Below are 17,253 nucleotides of genomic sequence, written 5' to 3' on the forward strand. Positions count from 1 at the left end.
ATTGGCTTCTAGGTCTGACAGACAGTAAGTTGCCACAGGCACAGTGACAGCTGACACCTCTGAGTACAGAGGAGGGTGCAGTGCTAGCAGGCACATCATGAATGACCTGGGTTTCTGAGCTCCTCTTCTAGCCCTACAATTGAATGGGCAATACCAGGGAAAAATAACAAGACTGGTGGTATAATCTTGCCCTTAAATAGTATAAAAATCTAGCTCATTTGTGATGTTCAGAAATACTGAATTTCTTGCCTTTCCAGGAGACAGATGCTTTCAGTCTTATAGAAAAGAATAAACAGCTTTATCTTTTCCTTGCACCAGCATGCAAAGAAGTTGTTTTGAAAAAAGAAAGCTAATTAAAAACTGCTAACACAATCTTCACAGCTGAGTCACGTTCCCAGCTTCCTCATGCTCCTCTTTTGTGTCAAACAATAAACATCTGACTCAAGAAGAAGGGTGCCACTCCTTGGGCCAGGCACCTAAGTGCTGGGTTTTGTGCTATTCGTTATCACAATGTTTTCACATCTAGCCCTGAGCCTTGATTTCTCTGCAGAACATTTTGCTTTTTTTCCCTCCAGTTTCCTAAAATATTTTCTCTGTCTTCTTGCTGATGGCATTCTTGGAACTGTGAGGATCCTGGAAAATTTATGGGTGCAAGTTGTCATAACTTGAAATGCAGGTGTTTAGAAGCAAAGCTGGGGAGGACACAGAGTTTGCCCTTCAGATCAGAGGAAGCCTATGTTTGCCTGCAGAAGGAATAGGGAAATAAAAAGAAAAGGATTTCATTTGGAAGAATAGCAGAATGACCAGAACTCAATACTAGTGCTACTGCAAAGGCTACATGACATATTATAACCAAATGAGTATCTGCATTTATGTTTAATGGATAAAAATGTTACCATCTGCTCATATGAAGATGTGTAAAACTCATCTGCTTACACTGGAGCTAATTTGTTTTGCCAGTGGGATTAACATACTTATTGATTGCTAGCTCTTTTGGGATGTTGATTTGTTTTGTTTGCCTTTTTTTCAATACCAATTTAACATAGTGGAGTCATCAAAAATAACAGTGTAGTTATTTGACATCTAATCATCTGGGTTGAAGTTCAACCTAAGAGCCAAATAAATCATAGGAAGTTATTCCACTTAGATTCTGGATCAGATACTATAGCTTATGTTGTTGATATTGAAATATCTTCTTAGTGTGTCACATGAGCTGTCACAATTTTATGTGGGGACAGATCACAATTTCACACTGCTTCTGTTCAACAATCTATCGTGCAATACCTATCAAAATTTTAATTTTTATCTTTTATAAGTTTGATACAAGAAAATATGAATTTATAGATGAATATTACACTATAAAACCCTTAATAGAAGTGAACCAGTGTCTCTGTTTCTGTGGCTTTCTCATTTTCTAAGGAATAAAGATTGGAAATATTTATTGCTTTATAAAAGGTATTTTCCTACTAATCCAGTTTCCATGGGAGTATCATATTTAGGTGTAAAACAAAAGAGAGGCAATCCAAAATGGATTAGGAAACATAAATATTCCCAGAGACCGTGAAATCCCAGTCTGTCAGGGAGTGTGGACAAAGGCGCATAGTAATGCACAAATACTCATCTCCTGCTCTAGAGACCTGATGTGTTGGAAAGCTAATGGGATTGATGCAAAAGGGCAATGTGGAAAGAATTGGCCTAGTTCCTGCAACCATAGACTGTGTTTGATGTGCAGTGACATTATACCCGTGCAAATAAATTATTTAGGTCGGTCTGAGGGGGTCGGCAGAGAAATTCCTGTGGTTAGACATGAATTATCTTACAACACCTCAACTGGCTTTTTTACTTATTTGGGGTCTTTTTCAATTCCTGTTCTTTTTTAGCTGTGAAAGTGGTACTAGACCTCAGTGCTCAGTGTTCAGCTGCTCCTAGATCTGGCTGACAGATGACACTTTCGCACAAGGGGAGAGAATCGCTCTCATTTACAGTGGCGTTTACAGTGGTTTTTCATTTTTGATGGCAGGAGAAGGATGTCTTCCATGAATAACAGCACAGTTATGATTAAATTATTCTTTAGGTGCTGTCACAGCCTGAGCTGGTCCTTTAAAGGATTTGGATTAAACTTTCCCTATGTTGTCTCTTTAGCCTCAACAGGAAGGAAATGAGAATTTAGGAATCAATATCCATATCTATATAGTAACTGGTGTAAACGTGTTTTGATTTGTAGTCATGATATGTTTGTGGTTTTATGTCTGAACAAACGTTTTATTTCCCAAGTTATTTTTTCAACATGGGCTTAGCATTTTTCTGAACCGGAAGTAATAGGTCAGTGTCCATAATGACTGTCAAAAAGACATTTCCTAATTTGCAGAGGACATGCATTATACATGACTGCTAACTTAAAAATCTAGCTCTGTGCAAAACCTGACAAAAAAGATCTCTTTTGGCAGGCAGGGGCTCGGCCTCAAATATTTTGTTCTCTTATTTGTATCTCTGAAGAGCTAAATCTGTGGTTGCTGGGAGTTCTTGCTGTACAGCACCTTCCTCCAGTACTTGTGTATTCCTCAAGTGTCCTTGAATCTCCACAGGAGTCTTTCTCAAGGGGTGTTTGTTCATCCACGTCCACCCCAGGAGCAGATCAACCTGCAGCTATGTAGATTGTGTGTTAGACTTTGATTTCATTCAGTTCCAATATTTGTCATTCACTCTACTTCAACTAATTTTTTTCCTACTTTTTATGTACAAAAGAGTTTTACATTGTTGGATAACATTTGATTTAGAGTGGGACATGAGAGTAAGAGGGCAAAGGAGCCATAAGCCTCTGTGAGACTTCAGCTAGCCGGGGCTGTGGTGGAGAATAGAGACAAGATTTGTGATATGCACAAAAAGAATCAAGTTTTATATTTCTGTCCTTGAAAGTGTGCTTTAATATGCACCTGATGAAATTAGGCTATGGGCTCTACTAATTCTAACTACCTTACAGTCAGTTAGAGGAAGAAAATATTTACAATATTGATAAAGTTGAGCTTTCTGTTTAAGCCAATTGCTCCAGGGAAGTGAATGTTCTCTTGTTTTGAAGGAAATTGCTCCAATTTAAAGGTATTAAATTTTTAATCATTTGTTACTAGTCTCACTTGCAAATACTACTTATGGTTATGTTTATTTAGACTGACTCTTTGAGAAATGAACAGTCGTTAAAAATCTTTTAAAGTTTTTCTGAAGCAATGGAGAACTCATGAATTGTCTTGTAAGATTTTTTTTTCCACCTGAGCTGAACTATTAAACCTGATGTTTGACAGATAAATCAGTAAAAGAGGGCAGCTAGTTTCTGTCTGTTGTTAATTGGAATTTCTATACAGTGGGTGAAATTTTGTTCTCCTTTATGAAGACATACATTTGGAAAAATATAAGCAAAGTCATCCGAGTGTCTGCTGTAAAACTGGAGTGAGAGCAGAATGGATGATTTTCACAGGATTATTTGGCCCCTGATAGACAGGATAAAAGTAGAAACAACAATAACTTTGGACAGCTTTATCTCATCTAGGAGCATTGGGGGGAAAGGAAGACAGGAACTGCTGACCCTGTGTGTGAGCAGCAGTACTGATTCCTTTGTACTGAGTCCTGCCAGTTGTGTTGGAAATCAATACATAATCGAAATTACATAAAAATACACATCATTGTAGTATATTGTATTGAGGGGATTCTCTTTTGAGTTTAACATTTGGCCAGCTGTAGCCAGTTTTCTTTTACTTCCTCTTGTTAGCTCACATTAGGGATGAATGTTTTAAAGTAGCTCTCTAATTATTGATCTGTTACTCTTTATTTTCAAATTTCTTCTTAAAAATCAGTTTTGAAAAATTACCACTATTCCATGGTGGATTTACCCGAGTAGTTGGTAGTTGCCTCACTGCTGAGAATCAGTGGATCTCAGGAACTCTGAAAGCTAAGGACCGGAGAAAAACATCTTTTTTATGGAAAAACCTGTCCTAAAGATTGTTGAAATTACAAGTTTCAATAATTTCCCACCTCTTTAGATCATGTTCTGATAAGGTGGGCACTTGTCTCCAGGGAGAAGTTAGTGCTCTGACCCTCAGGCAGGGTGGAATAAAGCTTTCTCAGTCTGGTCATTATGTTCATGGCCAAGAACAAAGTGATGTATCTCTCCCTGAATACAGATCTTCCCTTCTCTTTCCTCTGCACCAGTCATTGCAACTTGCTACCAGCTGCAACTGGGCCTTGTCACATAAATGAATGCAGTGGTGTGTTTTTTTCCACCCCTACCCTAAGCTACCTATACGTGTGGGCATTGGGATTGTGCAGACCATTCCTGCCTTGCACCTGGCTGCTTTGGAGCATGGGTAGAGCAGACACTGAGCTGCTTGTGCCCATCCTTATACTCAACTTCTTCAATTTATACTATTTCCACCATTATGTTGAAGTTTGATGTCATCTGAAAAAAAGAGGATTTAGTAATGTCTCCTCTACTTTCCCTCCCTCTCTCTCTCCCTCCCTCCTTCTTTCTAAACAAGTAGTTTCTTAGGATAGATTCAGATGGATTTGAAGCCCTAGAACTGCTTACACGAGTCTAAGTGAGTGACTTCACTCCTTCACTTTCCCAAGGGAACGAACTGATAAAGGAATATGTTTCACTGTTTTATTGCACTGGTCATTTGCATTAATGATGTGTTTTTCTTCTGCGTAAACCTAATGGTTCCCATGGTGCTTTTTCCTGGTGTTCTTGGCAAAAATTTCCTCCCTCTGCTGTCCAAATTGTGATCATACTGAGCTGTTGTGTTCTCCTCCAGGAAATAGCTATATCTGCATCGTGCATGTGTAGTCTGCTAATATATAGTGGAAACTTACAGGAAGAAAGAGACAAGATAAATTTAAGACTTATTAACTTATTAGAACTAAAGTTTCCAAGACGTAATGCAACTGTACACAAACATGTTGAAGCAGGATTTGTGACTGGATTAGAGTAAAAACAAAACATACAATGTGTATATTGTTCTGCTTCCAGTAGATAGTTCACAGACATAAATGCTGGGACCAAAAATAGTCAAGTTCAGTGTTACTGTATATAGCCACCTAATGTGCTACCTTTTCTTAACATGCCCTCAAATTGAAAGGCAGCAATTTTGCTTCCAGCTATTCTGTATTTTGTTATGTGTTCCAAGTTTCCTGGGATCCAATCATCAACTTTTCAGCTGTGCACTGCTTGCTGTTGTTATGACTGCTGCAGCCAGTGCTGCATGGCTCTATTCGTTTGTCGATGTGCCTTTGGCCACTACACCCATAGACATATAACAATCAGTTTGCTCAGCTTCATTGTAGGCTCACTATGTTCCTCCTGAAAATCTTCTATGTGACAGAAAAAAAGCCCACGAATTAAGTATTTCCAGCAGGGAAAAAGGAATGCTATTTAAAAAAAACCCATCATGCTCCAGCAGAGCCAGCTATTCTGAGAATCATGCTTACCTTTCTGAATCCCATAAGGATTCAGAAAATAATTAAAGTCATCATCATATAGCACCTTTTTACAACATGATTTCACTCAGTGATATGAATTAGCATTGAACAACACACGTAGCCAGAAAAAGGTGCTGACAATTGCTTCTGTCTTAAAAAAAATACATGCTGTGAATTGTTTAAGTGTTTGGGAAAAATTTTTACTTCTGTCCAGGTTTACAAAATCTAGTTCACTGTGTTTAATCACACTATTTTTCATTTTAAGTAATACAGCTTAAAAAGATGAGATAGTAATCACTGAGAAAGCAATTTTAACAAAAGTTTCTAGCTTTGGAAGACTTTCGTAATGGTTAGTGCTATATAATTAAATATTTGGCACATACCAGGTTTAATTTACAAAACACTTTGTACCTTCTCTAATTGTTTTAAGACAAGAACTTGCAGTTTTGAGATCCATCCTGCTTTATCAAGCAACATAAAGCCAAAGCTATGCTTTTGTCTGTTATTTGATTTCACACTTGAAGTGATACTTTTTTAACCATTTTGAATACAAATGCATGTTGAATAGGCTGAGGAATGGGAAATCCATATGAGTCTTCAGCAATCGTATAAATACTGATATAGTCTGAACAGCATGTCTGTTCCCATATCTGGAAGGCAAAGATAGAGAAAGATCTCTTTATTGCTCAAGTATTTTCCTTTTTCTAGTTTGTATTTTCCTGATTGAAATCAATATTTCAGGGCTAATGGATGAGAATGTCTACTGTTGCTGCCTAAAATGCTGACCTTGGCAATCGATATATTTAGCTTGGAGCATTTGTGATGTCAATTACTATGATAATACTTCAGAATTTACTGCCTGCAAAATGTCTGGGTTATTGGGTTAGAGTTTCCCTGCAACCTTGTCTTTCCCACCTTCTCTCTTTTTATACTTTGTAATTGCTGGGAACTCTGAACCTTCGAGTACAACTCTGATAAGCAATTATTTTATTAGGACTGGATGAATGATGGGTTGTGTTTTGTTTTCTAATTTGTTGATCATTTTGGAAGTACAGAGGGACAAGCAAGCTGTTCTGAATAATATGTTTCATTTCAATTGAAAGTGCTTTGTTCTGATGTTTTAAAATCTCGTCAGGCAGATTTTGAAGCTTTCTAGTAACAGTGAGGTAAAGATTGCCACAAAGTTATTACATACTGAAGAAATAGGACACCTTTTTGTAGAAAACACTGAAACACTTATGTTTTTCATTGTGATCTGTAACTGAAGTGAACAATTTGATTGTATCTAAATGAGTTCAGTGTCAGTAAGTGAACCTTCTTTTTCCTCTGAAAATATTTCATATAAGAAATAACTCATACTCCAGGATTTTAACTTTAGTCATTTCAAAGTGCATTCAAAATGGCAATTTTCTCCCTTCTCCTCTTTGTTTTCTTCAACATCAGCTATCTAGTCAGTGGGTTTTTCCTGCTTTTGCTTCAACAAAATAGAGTTAGACACCATCATCTCTACCAGCACTGGTGCTTTCTCTCTGTTACACATCAGTTGGTTGCTGACCTTCTCTACCAAACTACCTAGAAGTGGTGAAGACCTTGGCCTTGACATCAGATTGATCCTTGTGGCCATAAAGGCTCCCAACAGATCTGAGAGATTATTGACCTCAGTCCAGAGCTTCAATAAAGTCTGTCAGTCTCTGCAGAGTATAACAATAGATAAGCCATTATAAATGATGGCATTCTATTCATAGAGCAGTCTTGTACTGGGGCATCTAATCTTATTAGAGAATATTAGGTCTGCCTTGGAGCTTTAAAACCTGTTTTTGGGTCTCTGGCCCACAAGCTGTCAGTCAAATGAAACCTGTCACAAAGGTTTGCAAAGACTGGCCATAAATTACTAAAGAACAACAGCTATTGTACATGACCACATTGTCTTCAGATCTGTCCAAATCTGCATTCTTTGCATATAAGAAGGAGTCTGTGGTTAACAGAATAAATGATTTTTCTTACAGATTATTGAAGATAATTGTGAGTATTGACATTATTTATTTTATATGGTGTTTTTTTCCCAGAAGGAGCAGAGTTAGCTAAAAATGAGACTGCAAAAAGTGTTATTCATGTGTACTTGTATCAGTCAAAATATTTATTCTTCAGTCCTGTAATCAACAATACCTTTGCAGACATATGGAGCTGTTTAAAGGGTTTTCAAATGCTTCTTGTAATGCTGAATAAACAAGGTCTGGCCTGAAGCCCTTCAAGGTAATTGAGAGCTTTTCCACTGACTTCAATGGGGTTTGGCTTAGGACATTAGTGAATTTAGTCTCTCAAAACCACCGGACTATTGTTATCCCCATATACTAGTAGAAAACTGAGACAAAAAAGTGAAATTACATGCTGTCAGTCACACAACAAGTTGGCAAAGACAGTATAAAAATTCAGTGCTTTTGCTACCAGTCCAGTTATTGAACCATCACTATTCTCCAAAAAAAAACCCCAAACCCAAAAACCCCAGAAAAAGGGAAGAAAAGCAGAGATTTTTTTATTTTTTTAATGCTGGCGAAATAGCCCTGTGAATGGCTTGAGGCTAAAGAGACAAGCTTTCGTTACATATAGGCTGTCCTAGCTAATGATACCTCAGGTATGCCCTGAGCTCCCTGGGGTTTATGGCCTTACTGCGTGTATTGCTCACACATGGATGCAGCAATGGGATCCTCCCTCTCATGGCCTGCACCGAAGTTTCTTGGTGCTGACATGGATCATGTTGACAGCTGTGAGTCACGCTCAGCAGCTGCACTTGTGTGCTCTGAAGGTGTCCAGACAGGACACAGTAACAGACAGACTCCAGGAAAATATTTGTTAGATGATGCATTCAAGGAAAGCAAATATTGACACAACAGCAGCCCACATGCCTGCATCTCTTCCCTATGGCTTACCTTTGCCTGGCACTGGTGAAGGCACTCCCATTTTGCACACTCCTGTAATGTCCCCTTTTTGACTTCATAGTCTGTTCCCATCAGAAGAAATCTTTCAGTGTAAAGGAATATCAGGGTGCAGGAGACTTTTCGGGAGCTAGCATCCCTTGCAGTGATGATGCTTTCTTCTTGTGCCCCTCCTATGGCTGTGGGATGGAGGACAGACCCTTCTTGGAGCTGTTCTCCACCAGGAGACCTCTTCTTGTGCTGTACTTGTGATAATCCTAGCAGCCTTTGTTGTAATTTGATAATTCAGAATATATACTTCTTCATTGTTTGATTTTTTCCCTTATTTTTTAGTTTCCATCTTTTAGACTGGGTGAGGGAACCCACTGTTCAGTAGTGGCATGCCCTGGTAGATCTGAGCTTTCAGTCCCCTGCAATATAAGAGGATGCTATTCCCCTATGAAATGGATGTGTTTATCGCCTTTTTGTTTGTTTGTTTGTTTTGTGTCACTGAAGAGTAAAATGGGTTCAACTCCATGATTTCTTTTAGGTTGTCAGCTCCAGGCTGAGCAAATAGCACAGGGAGAAAGCTTTCTTCTCATTGGATCTCTTCCAAGCCCAAGAGGTCACATACAGAATGAATTCTTTCCAATCTGGAAAGAAGAAAAAGGCAGTTTTTGATAGCAGTACTTTTGCAGGTTGCTCCAGGAGTGATTCTTAACTGTTTTCTGAGCTAAGGAGAGATTCCTGGTTTTTCTATGCTGATAGAGATGGCCCTGCCAGTGCTGACTGTTATGAACTAGTTAGGTTTGTCAAAGGAGAAGAGAAAGCATATACAGCCAAAGGCTACAAAACCCTGGAGGTTATTCACCTTCTTTCCTTGACTTTTTCACTGATTTGATTTGAGGCTACCTCACCACTATATTGAATGTGATTTACATGGTTCATTAATTAATAAGCCGAAATCATATTAAGAAGCCATGAGTGCACTCTTCACTAATAGGTCAGTCAAGTTCTTACTGAAGTCTTCAGGGATAATGCCCAAGGGGTGGAACTTAGATTAAGCCCATTCATATCAACTGCCACTACCTAAAAGATATGACTTAACTGATGAGCGGTTATGAGCCACTGTGACCAGGTCCTAAATTTGGCAAAGAAGAAGCTCTGAATTCTGCTGATCTGGAAGGCCTTGACAAAAACTGTCAAAGACTTGAGAGCACAGTCTTCAGCTTTGCTTGATATTTTGTGTGTATCTAAGCTGCACTTTGAGAAAGCTCTGGAAGGCAAGAGACTTTACTTAATGTGGGAAGAAGAGTTTAAGGTCTGCTTGCACACATAACAGATGCTGAGATCTGAACCAAAAAAAAACCTAGATAACAACAACCAGACATAAAACTAACAAAAAATCTTCAGGGCAACTGCAAAGGATATAATTTTTTCACCAGAAGTCTTTTATTTCCTGGTCAATTGAAATCACAGGCAAATTCTGAATGACAGTCCTATTCCTGCAAAGAGAGACTAGTAATTGGAAACTGTTCTCCTGGAAAACCATTTGATTCCTAGTGAATCAAATAAACATTTTTACCTTTTTGAAGTGCTTTGCCTGGTCTAGGGAATGAATAAAGAAGAAATAATCCTGCATTTGCTCTCTCTCTCTCCGAACACCTGTCATATAAAGGGTGATGACTAGAGACTGCTTTTAGAGTATGTTTGTATAGATCACTGCAGAATAAGATTTAGATCAGGTCCACTGAGTGGACAATCACTTTATTGAACATATGTACTACAAATACCACTTAAAGAAAATATTATTGGATACATCCTTTTTACTGTCTCCGCATTTATGTGGTTTTGAATAGTCACAGAAAAATAGAGAAGTTTGTTCATCAATGTTTTTTATTCTCTTTAGATATTTGTAACCATTGTCATAAGTAGATCCAGTTATGGTGTTCTCTCAGGTGATGTTTTAGATCTCGTTGCTTGAATTATCAAGCGATATTGGTGTCAATCCTGTGTTTTGATCTAAGACAGTCTCTTGCTACAGCTGCCTTCATAGATGTGACATTAGGCCCCACAAATTGGACCAGTCTGTGAATCTTCCCAGTTTACATTGTCCCAAATATAACTTTTTCCTGATACTATCAAATTGAACAATAACAAAAAAACCAATTGAATTTCTTTTATGAAGTTACTATCTAGGACGAAGACATTGCATTTTGCAATGATTTGAAAGATCCTAATGATTTCAAGATTTAAAATGCCTTACCCACTGCTTCCTTAAGTGTTAGAGCTGAGTTCCAGATCTAGGTCAGATCTTTAAAATGTTTCTTAACATAAAGGTATGTTGCTATTAAGATTAATCAGGTCATTATATGTTTTAATTCCCAAACAAACCAAGAAGTCTCTGTATCAGTACAATGTGACTGAGCCTTTGTTCTTTCAGGCTGCACTGGAATCAATGATATTTCACAGATTCATAGAATCATAAAATGGCGTGAGTTGGAAGGGACCTTTAACATCACCTACTTCCAATTCCCCTGCCATTGGTAGGGACACCTTCAACTAAGCCACGTTGCTCAAAGCTCCATCTAACCTCTCCTTGTAGACTTCGAGCAATGGGGAATCCACAATTTCTGTGGGCAACCTGTTCCTGTGTCTCGCCATGCTCATTGTAAAAAAATTCTCCCTAATATCTAGTCTATATCTACCCCCATTCAGTTTATAACTGCTACCTCTGGGCCTATCACTACTTTGTAAAAAGTCTTTCTTCATCTTTCTTATAAAACTCCCTTTAGGAATTTAAGGGCTGCAATGAAGTGTCCCCAGAGCCTTGTCTTCTCCTGGCTTAACAACCCCAACTCTCTCAATCTGTCCTCATAGGAGAGGTGCTCCAGCCCTCTTATCATCTTTTGACCCTCCTCTGGACTCACTCCAGCAGATCCATGTCCTTCCTATGTTAGGGACTCCAGAGATGGATGCAGCATTTCAGGTGGGATCCCACAAGAGTGGAGTAGATGAGCAGAGTCCCCTCCCTCGACCTGCTGGCCACGCTGCTTTTGATGCAGCCCAGGACATTGTTGTCTTTCTGGGCTGCAACCAGACATTGCCAGATGATGTTGAGCTTCTCATCAACTAACAACCCCATGTCCTTCTTCTCAGGGCTGCTCTCAATCCATTTCAGTAGTAAAAAGAAACCTGGAGAAGAGATAAAAAACAATAGGAATAATTTCCAGCAATTGTACTGAAGCTGAGCAGACTTAAGTTGTTTTAAGTCAATAAGATTAGTTGAAATACTCATCTCCTCTTACTTTGATTTACCACCGTTCATGTTATAGAGTGAATTGTATTTGCTCTGTAAGCATAATTTTGTTCGATGGGGCAAATACATCCTAACACTGCCACAATAATTGCTCAAAAGGCAATGTATTGCTTACTTGTTTTATCAAAGTGCCTACAGATGCCATTTAACACTTCACAGTCCTAGATGTTATGAACACAAAATAAATACCAATCCTTCTCTCAATGACCTAGTGATCTCAACATGTAGTGAGAGATGAAAGGCAGTAAGAGAGAAAAGGAGAAGAGAGATGAAACTGTGTTAAGTAAGTAGCTGTTACAATTGCATTGGTTCAGGCTTATCAGGCAGAAGTAGAAGAAGCAGGAGGGCTCTACCATCCCTCCAGTAACTCTGCCTAGTGCTACTTGTACACCAGTTCCATGATAGAGGAGACACTACAGTGTAGTTTATTTGCCCATCAGCAGCTCAACCATACCTGACTCTGAACTGGTGTTTTGTACACTTTTGCAATAAGAAAGGTTGTATCCGTTGTCTCTTACCAAAACCTAAATGTGGTATGGACATGAGTGAGACCATGCAGAACAGGAAAGGATTTTTCTGTAGCTGTGCTACTTTTCCATTAGCAAAAGTAAAGTAGAACTTGGAGTGAGAATGAGTTCATTTGTATTTTTGATGTCTACTGAAGCATTCCTCCTGAAGCAAGAATCCAACTTCCATACTGAGTTGATGAAGATACACAGGTTCCTCTTTGCAGGAACCCAATTTGCCATAGGTTGTGAGTTCTTTCATACAAAAGGTATGAAGAAATCCTATGGCTTTGCCACCCTTTCTTTAGCTCTTGGTTGGAAAAAGTGATACTGTTATAGCTAACTTCTCAAGTGAATATCAATCAAAATGAAGGCACACTTCATATGTTCAGAGATGTTGAAATTAGTTCTAAGTATGGTGGGACCTGAGCAAGGACTCCCAGACCTCTGGAGCCCTATCCATGCCTTACCCATGCCTTAGTTATTAAAGAATGAGTCTTTGATATTGGCCATATTTTCTAGCTGAGTACCTAGAGAACAGAAAGGTTTAGTGATTTGGCTCTGTGGGCTGTGCAGCTTGTAGGACAGCCAAAATTTTGAAACCTAAGTTTTGAAAATACATTTTAAAATTACCCATATCTCTCTTTCAGAATGAATGCAGGCTGTTCCATGGATATGTGAATGCTTTATTTAGCTGTGTGGTGAATGTGTCTATCTTTCTACAATGCTTAATGGATCTACATTTCTAAATTCTTGATTGCCAAAGCAAAGATACTGGAATGATGTATTTCTAGTACACAGATAGGTCTGATTCGTCTTGATGCTCCTGGATGAGTAAGATCCAGTGTTCCTGTTAATGGTTGCTTTCCGTAGCCTAACCAGAGAAGAGTGATGCATTACTGAGGATTTTCACTTGTAGGTACATTCTGTAGCAATTGCACAGCTACCAAGAGAGATAACTGCTGGTTTCCAGATGTTACCACTGTGGTCAGGGCTACTTGCTGTTTAAATTTAATTATCCTCTGAACCTTCCTTTTCGTTAATTAAAAATTTATGAAAATATTTTCTCCATTCAACTGCACAAAAGAAAGATGAACAAAAGCTCTTGTAAAAGCCTGGTAGAGTCTATGAAAGTGAGAGTAGCTACCTAGCAAAGCATACCTAGTGAACACAAAAACCTCACACGTTAGAGGAGAAAGCAGAACTGATTGCTGTACTTTTTACATGATTCACAAATAAAAGCACACTTCATCATTCATAACCCTGACCAGAACAGACAGATTTTCAGCCTCTATCTCCATGCTGTGTCTCTGGAAAAAGAAAACTCAGAGGCAATCTGCAAAGTCATGCGGGGGAAGTGCTCCTGGTTCATTGTGCTCCCTCGTACCCTGAAGGCGCTCAGTGTGTGAGCATTTGCAAGAATAGAGCATATGTTAATGAACTGCTTACTAACCTCAAAGCCAAATCCACATGCTGTAAACCACCATTACCTTTCTTTTGTGCACTGTGCTGTTGCCTGAATGAAACCCATAATTTCAGAAAATGTCAGGTAGAAGTATTGTATCAAGATGCAAACTGTGGAAAGTCAGCTCATGCATTTACCAGAAAGCCATTGGGAGAAAACATGTTTGTGCTGAAATCAAGATAAAAATAATATATAAAGGTATCCACAAGCCAAAACTATGATGTTTTATCATGATGAAAGATTCTTGACAAACATTTAAATAACAAAGCAGATTCTTTCCTACCATAAAAAGCTTTGCTTAACGCAGGAGGGCTTCAGGACTTCTGGAAAATATGAGAAAGGTAAACACAGAACAAGAATATCACCCCGACATTTTGAAACGAGGATTGTTTTTCAGACTGTATGTCGTTGGGCTGCATATTGGTTTTGTGTGAGTACTATGAAGCTAACATATCTCTGTGGTAGGGGAATAATCAGGTACTTTGTATCTTCCAGTGATTTTCTTGTGCTTTTAAATTTTCTTTTGTCATTTTCTCATCTCTTTTTTGTTGCAATAGCTTTGATAGCTCCTCATATACACTGCTTCTTTACCCTGCTGCTAGTCCTGAAAGGAATTGACAGGTCCCCTATCTGGCTTGTTAAGCTCTTGAAGCTTGCTGCATCCTGCATGTAGCATGTTTCTGATTATGTCAGCAGCACAGACATTTGAGCTCACAGCTGCTGTAGTGCTGCCAGATCAATACACTTACAAAGCACAGTGAGCCTTTTGTGTAGGTTCAGAAATCAGATTTCTCTTGTCTAGAGGGCAATCTGTAAAATAAAATCTCCTAACATGAAATGGTCCTCCTGGAGCTTCACTGAGATATGCATTTATCGGTGTATTTAACAAGGCACTAAGAAATTCTCAAGGCTGAGTGACAAGAAGGGGCTTCCTTCTTTCAAATCAGTGCCACCTCCCCCTCTGCCTCTCCCCCACACCGCCCTAGACTCCACTCATGATAAGGCAGAGCATATGTTTCTGCTTAGACTTGTCTGCAAAAATATCAGACTCTTAAAAGACGCACCAGTTGCGGACATAAACCTGTCAGAAAACAATTATCAGCTGTATCTCTTTGTGATGTTATTAAGTCTCTTGAGTCTTGATAACCTTGCAGATACCCTCTGTAGTGGAAATAATCAAGGTGGAGATAATGCAACATATTGATAAAACAAGGAATCTGACTGGGTCAGCTTGAAGCTCACTCAGCTGTTTGTTTGCAGGGGCTGGGGGCTGGCTGTTCTTAATTTCTGGGCCTTTGTTTTTGGGTAGGTTTTTTTTGTATGGCTGATAGGATGCAGTTTAAATTCTTTCCTTCTCTCTGAACAGACAAGCTCATTTTTTTCCCCTCCAACTGTGCTGAACATTTAGCATTAGAGCTGATAATCAGGAGTTGGCAGCTCAACAGACAAGAGAAAGAAAGGGGAGTGGGGTACAGGAAATGTCCACAGAATGTTGTGGAGAACAAACTAAGGCCTAACTCTCTCCCAGACATTTGTCCTACCACTTCTCTGGGAATGGTTGTGTTGGGGATGAACCTTGCAATGAGTTGCATTGGACTTAGGCTCTGCAAGGGCATGAGAGTCTAAATCCATACAAACTGCGATACAAAGAAAAGGGGATTGCATGTATGGGATGAAGTAACTATTTTAGCAATTTGGGCTTATCTCTATCTGTGCTTATCACTCATTTGTAAATTATTTCCTTAGGGGTTGGATTTGGAGAATCAAATTTTAACAAATTTCACCTGATGGTAAAATTTGAGGCAATAACCAATTTTTCCACAGGGGAAGCTGTTATTCCAGAGGAAGGAGGGTTGAAGACTGAGGAAATTGCAGGACTTCATTTCTGAGGAAATGGCTGGTCTCAGCAAAAATTTGGCTTACATTAACTTTTGAGCAGTCCTTTTCACTTTGTTTTTATTTTGGAGAGTAGCCTTGGGGGAAAAAAAAAAAAAGATATTTTACAGAATGGTTTCTAAAAGCCCCTAAAGGAAAGAACATTAGGCTGACTGGCAGGATCTAGCACTGGCTTCGAAGGGCCCATGGAAAGGAGACCCAGAAAGGCCCCTTCTTACTGGGCCCATGTGAAGGCTGTCACAGCCTTGCCTTTCACACTTGCCATCAACATGGCTGAAGCAAGTGGATGTGATTATGACTGAAGGAGTGGTTCCCCATAGAAGAAGAAGAAAACTTAAATGTTTTAAAATTAAAATTAGACTACACAAATGTTTTTAATCAAGGATGACAAATTTATTAAGGCTTGAACAAGAGTAGAGGCCTGAGAAAAGCATCCACTAGAAGAAAAGCATTGTAAACACTTTGAAGTATATATTCAGTAAGGTGAGTCCATTTTTATCATTTTCATGAAAACATTTTTATATAGTTTGTTAAAAATGTCTAATGGTTCTGCTTCCTTATGTTTTAGTAAGGTGTCTTGATTAAGAATAGGTGTCTGAATTTTATTTTAAAAATGGAAAATACTAAGCAACATCCTTGCTGAGCTTCGTGCTAGGAATTGTGGGAGGAATCTGTTTCTAAATTAAAGTCTAGGGCTGAGGATTCTTTGGATGCCTGATTTTCCTCAATTTGCGTGTTAAATTAGGAGTGTACAACAGATTGATGGAAATCTCTGGAATGAAATATTTTCCTTTCGCTAAAGCAGCAGGGTTTTGGTCAACAGAAGGGAGCCCACCCTGTGCCTGTTTGGCTGATAGTTCTGGGTCTCTGCCTCCTTCTGTCTTTGCAGCCTTCGGTCCCAGAGCTTTGCAGCCCAGACCTGACCATGGTTTGCTTTGCTACACCCTGGTTTCCAGTTCCTTCTAGTTGTCTTGTACATGATTTCTCTCCTATATCACAACCAGTCAAAGAGCTCAGTCTTCTGTGGTGATGAAGGATCAAACTTCTGATGGCAAGTAGTCTTAAAAAACATCAGAGGGTTTTTACTGTCTTACTGCCTCTGCAGGACATCTAACATAGGGGACAGTGAATAACTTCTAGAAGTGCCTGTCTCCCTGCACTGACCAGGCCAGTTGCCTGCTTTGTAACAGATGGATATATTTAGTTGCAGAAATGCTACCAAAACTCAATGGATTGATGATATTTTAGGTCTTGCTGCCATAACACACCTGTACTAACAGATCTTATGAATCAGTGTGAAGGCAAGGTCCAGAACAGCAAAACCAAGCCTCTTATGGAGAAAGTACAATCCTGGCTTTTTTACTCCTACTTTTACTTGGAGAGATTTTATGTTGAGGCTATTGAATGAAGATATATTTGCCTACCCATACTTTGTCATGATATTATAGTTAAAAATGTAACTATACCCTTGGTATCAAAGTAGCCTAAATTGCTCTTATCTGAAGAAAAGAAAGAGGCAATAAGATTTATTTTTTTACTCCACTTGCCTGTCTCATTGCATTTTTCTATCCATTGAGTATGGTTTTAATTTTCCTTTCCAAATGCAATTTTGTTTCCAATATTGAATCTTATATTTATATGGGGGATCAATTTCATCCATTTCATCCATCACTGTCCCTCTGCATTTAC

Source organism: Chiroxiphia lanceolata, chromosome 2 (genome assembly GCF_009829145.1).
Source record: "Chiroxiphia lanceolata isolate bChiLan1 chromosome 2, bChiLan1.pri, whole genome shotgun sequence".
NCBI classification, from domain to species: Eukaryota; Metazoa; Chordata; class Aves; order Passeriformes; family Pipridae; genus Chiroxiphia; species Chiroxiphia lanceolata.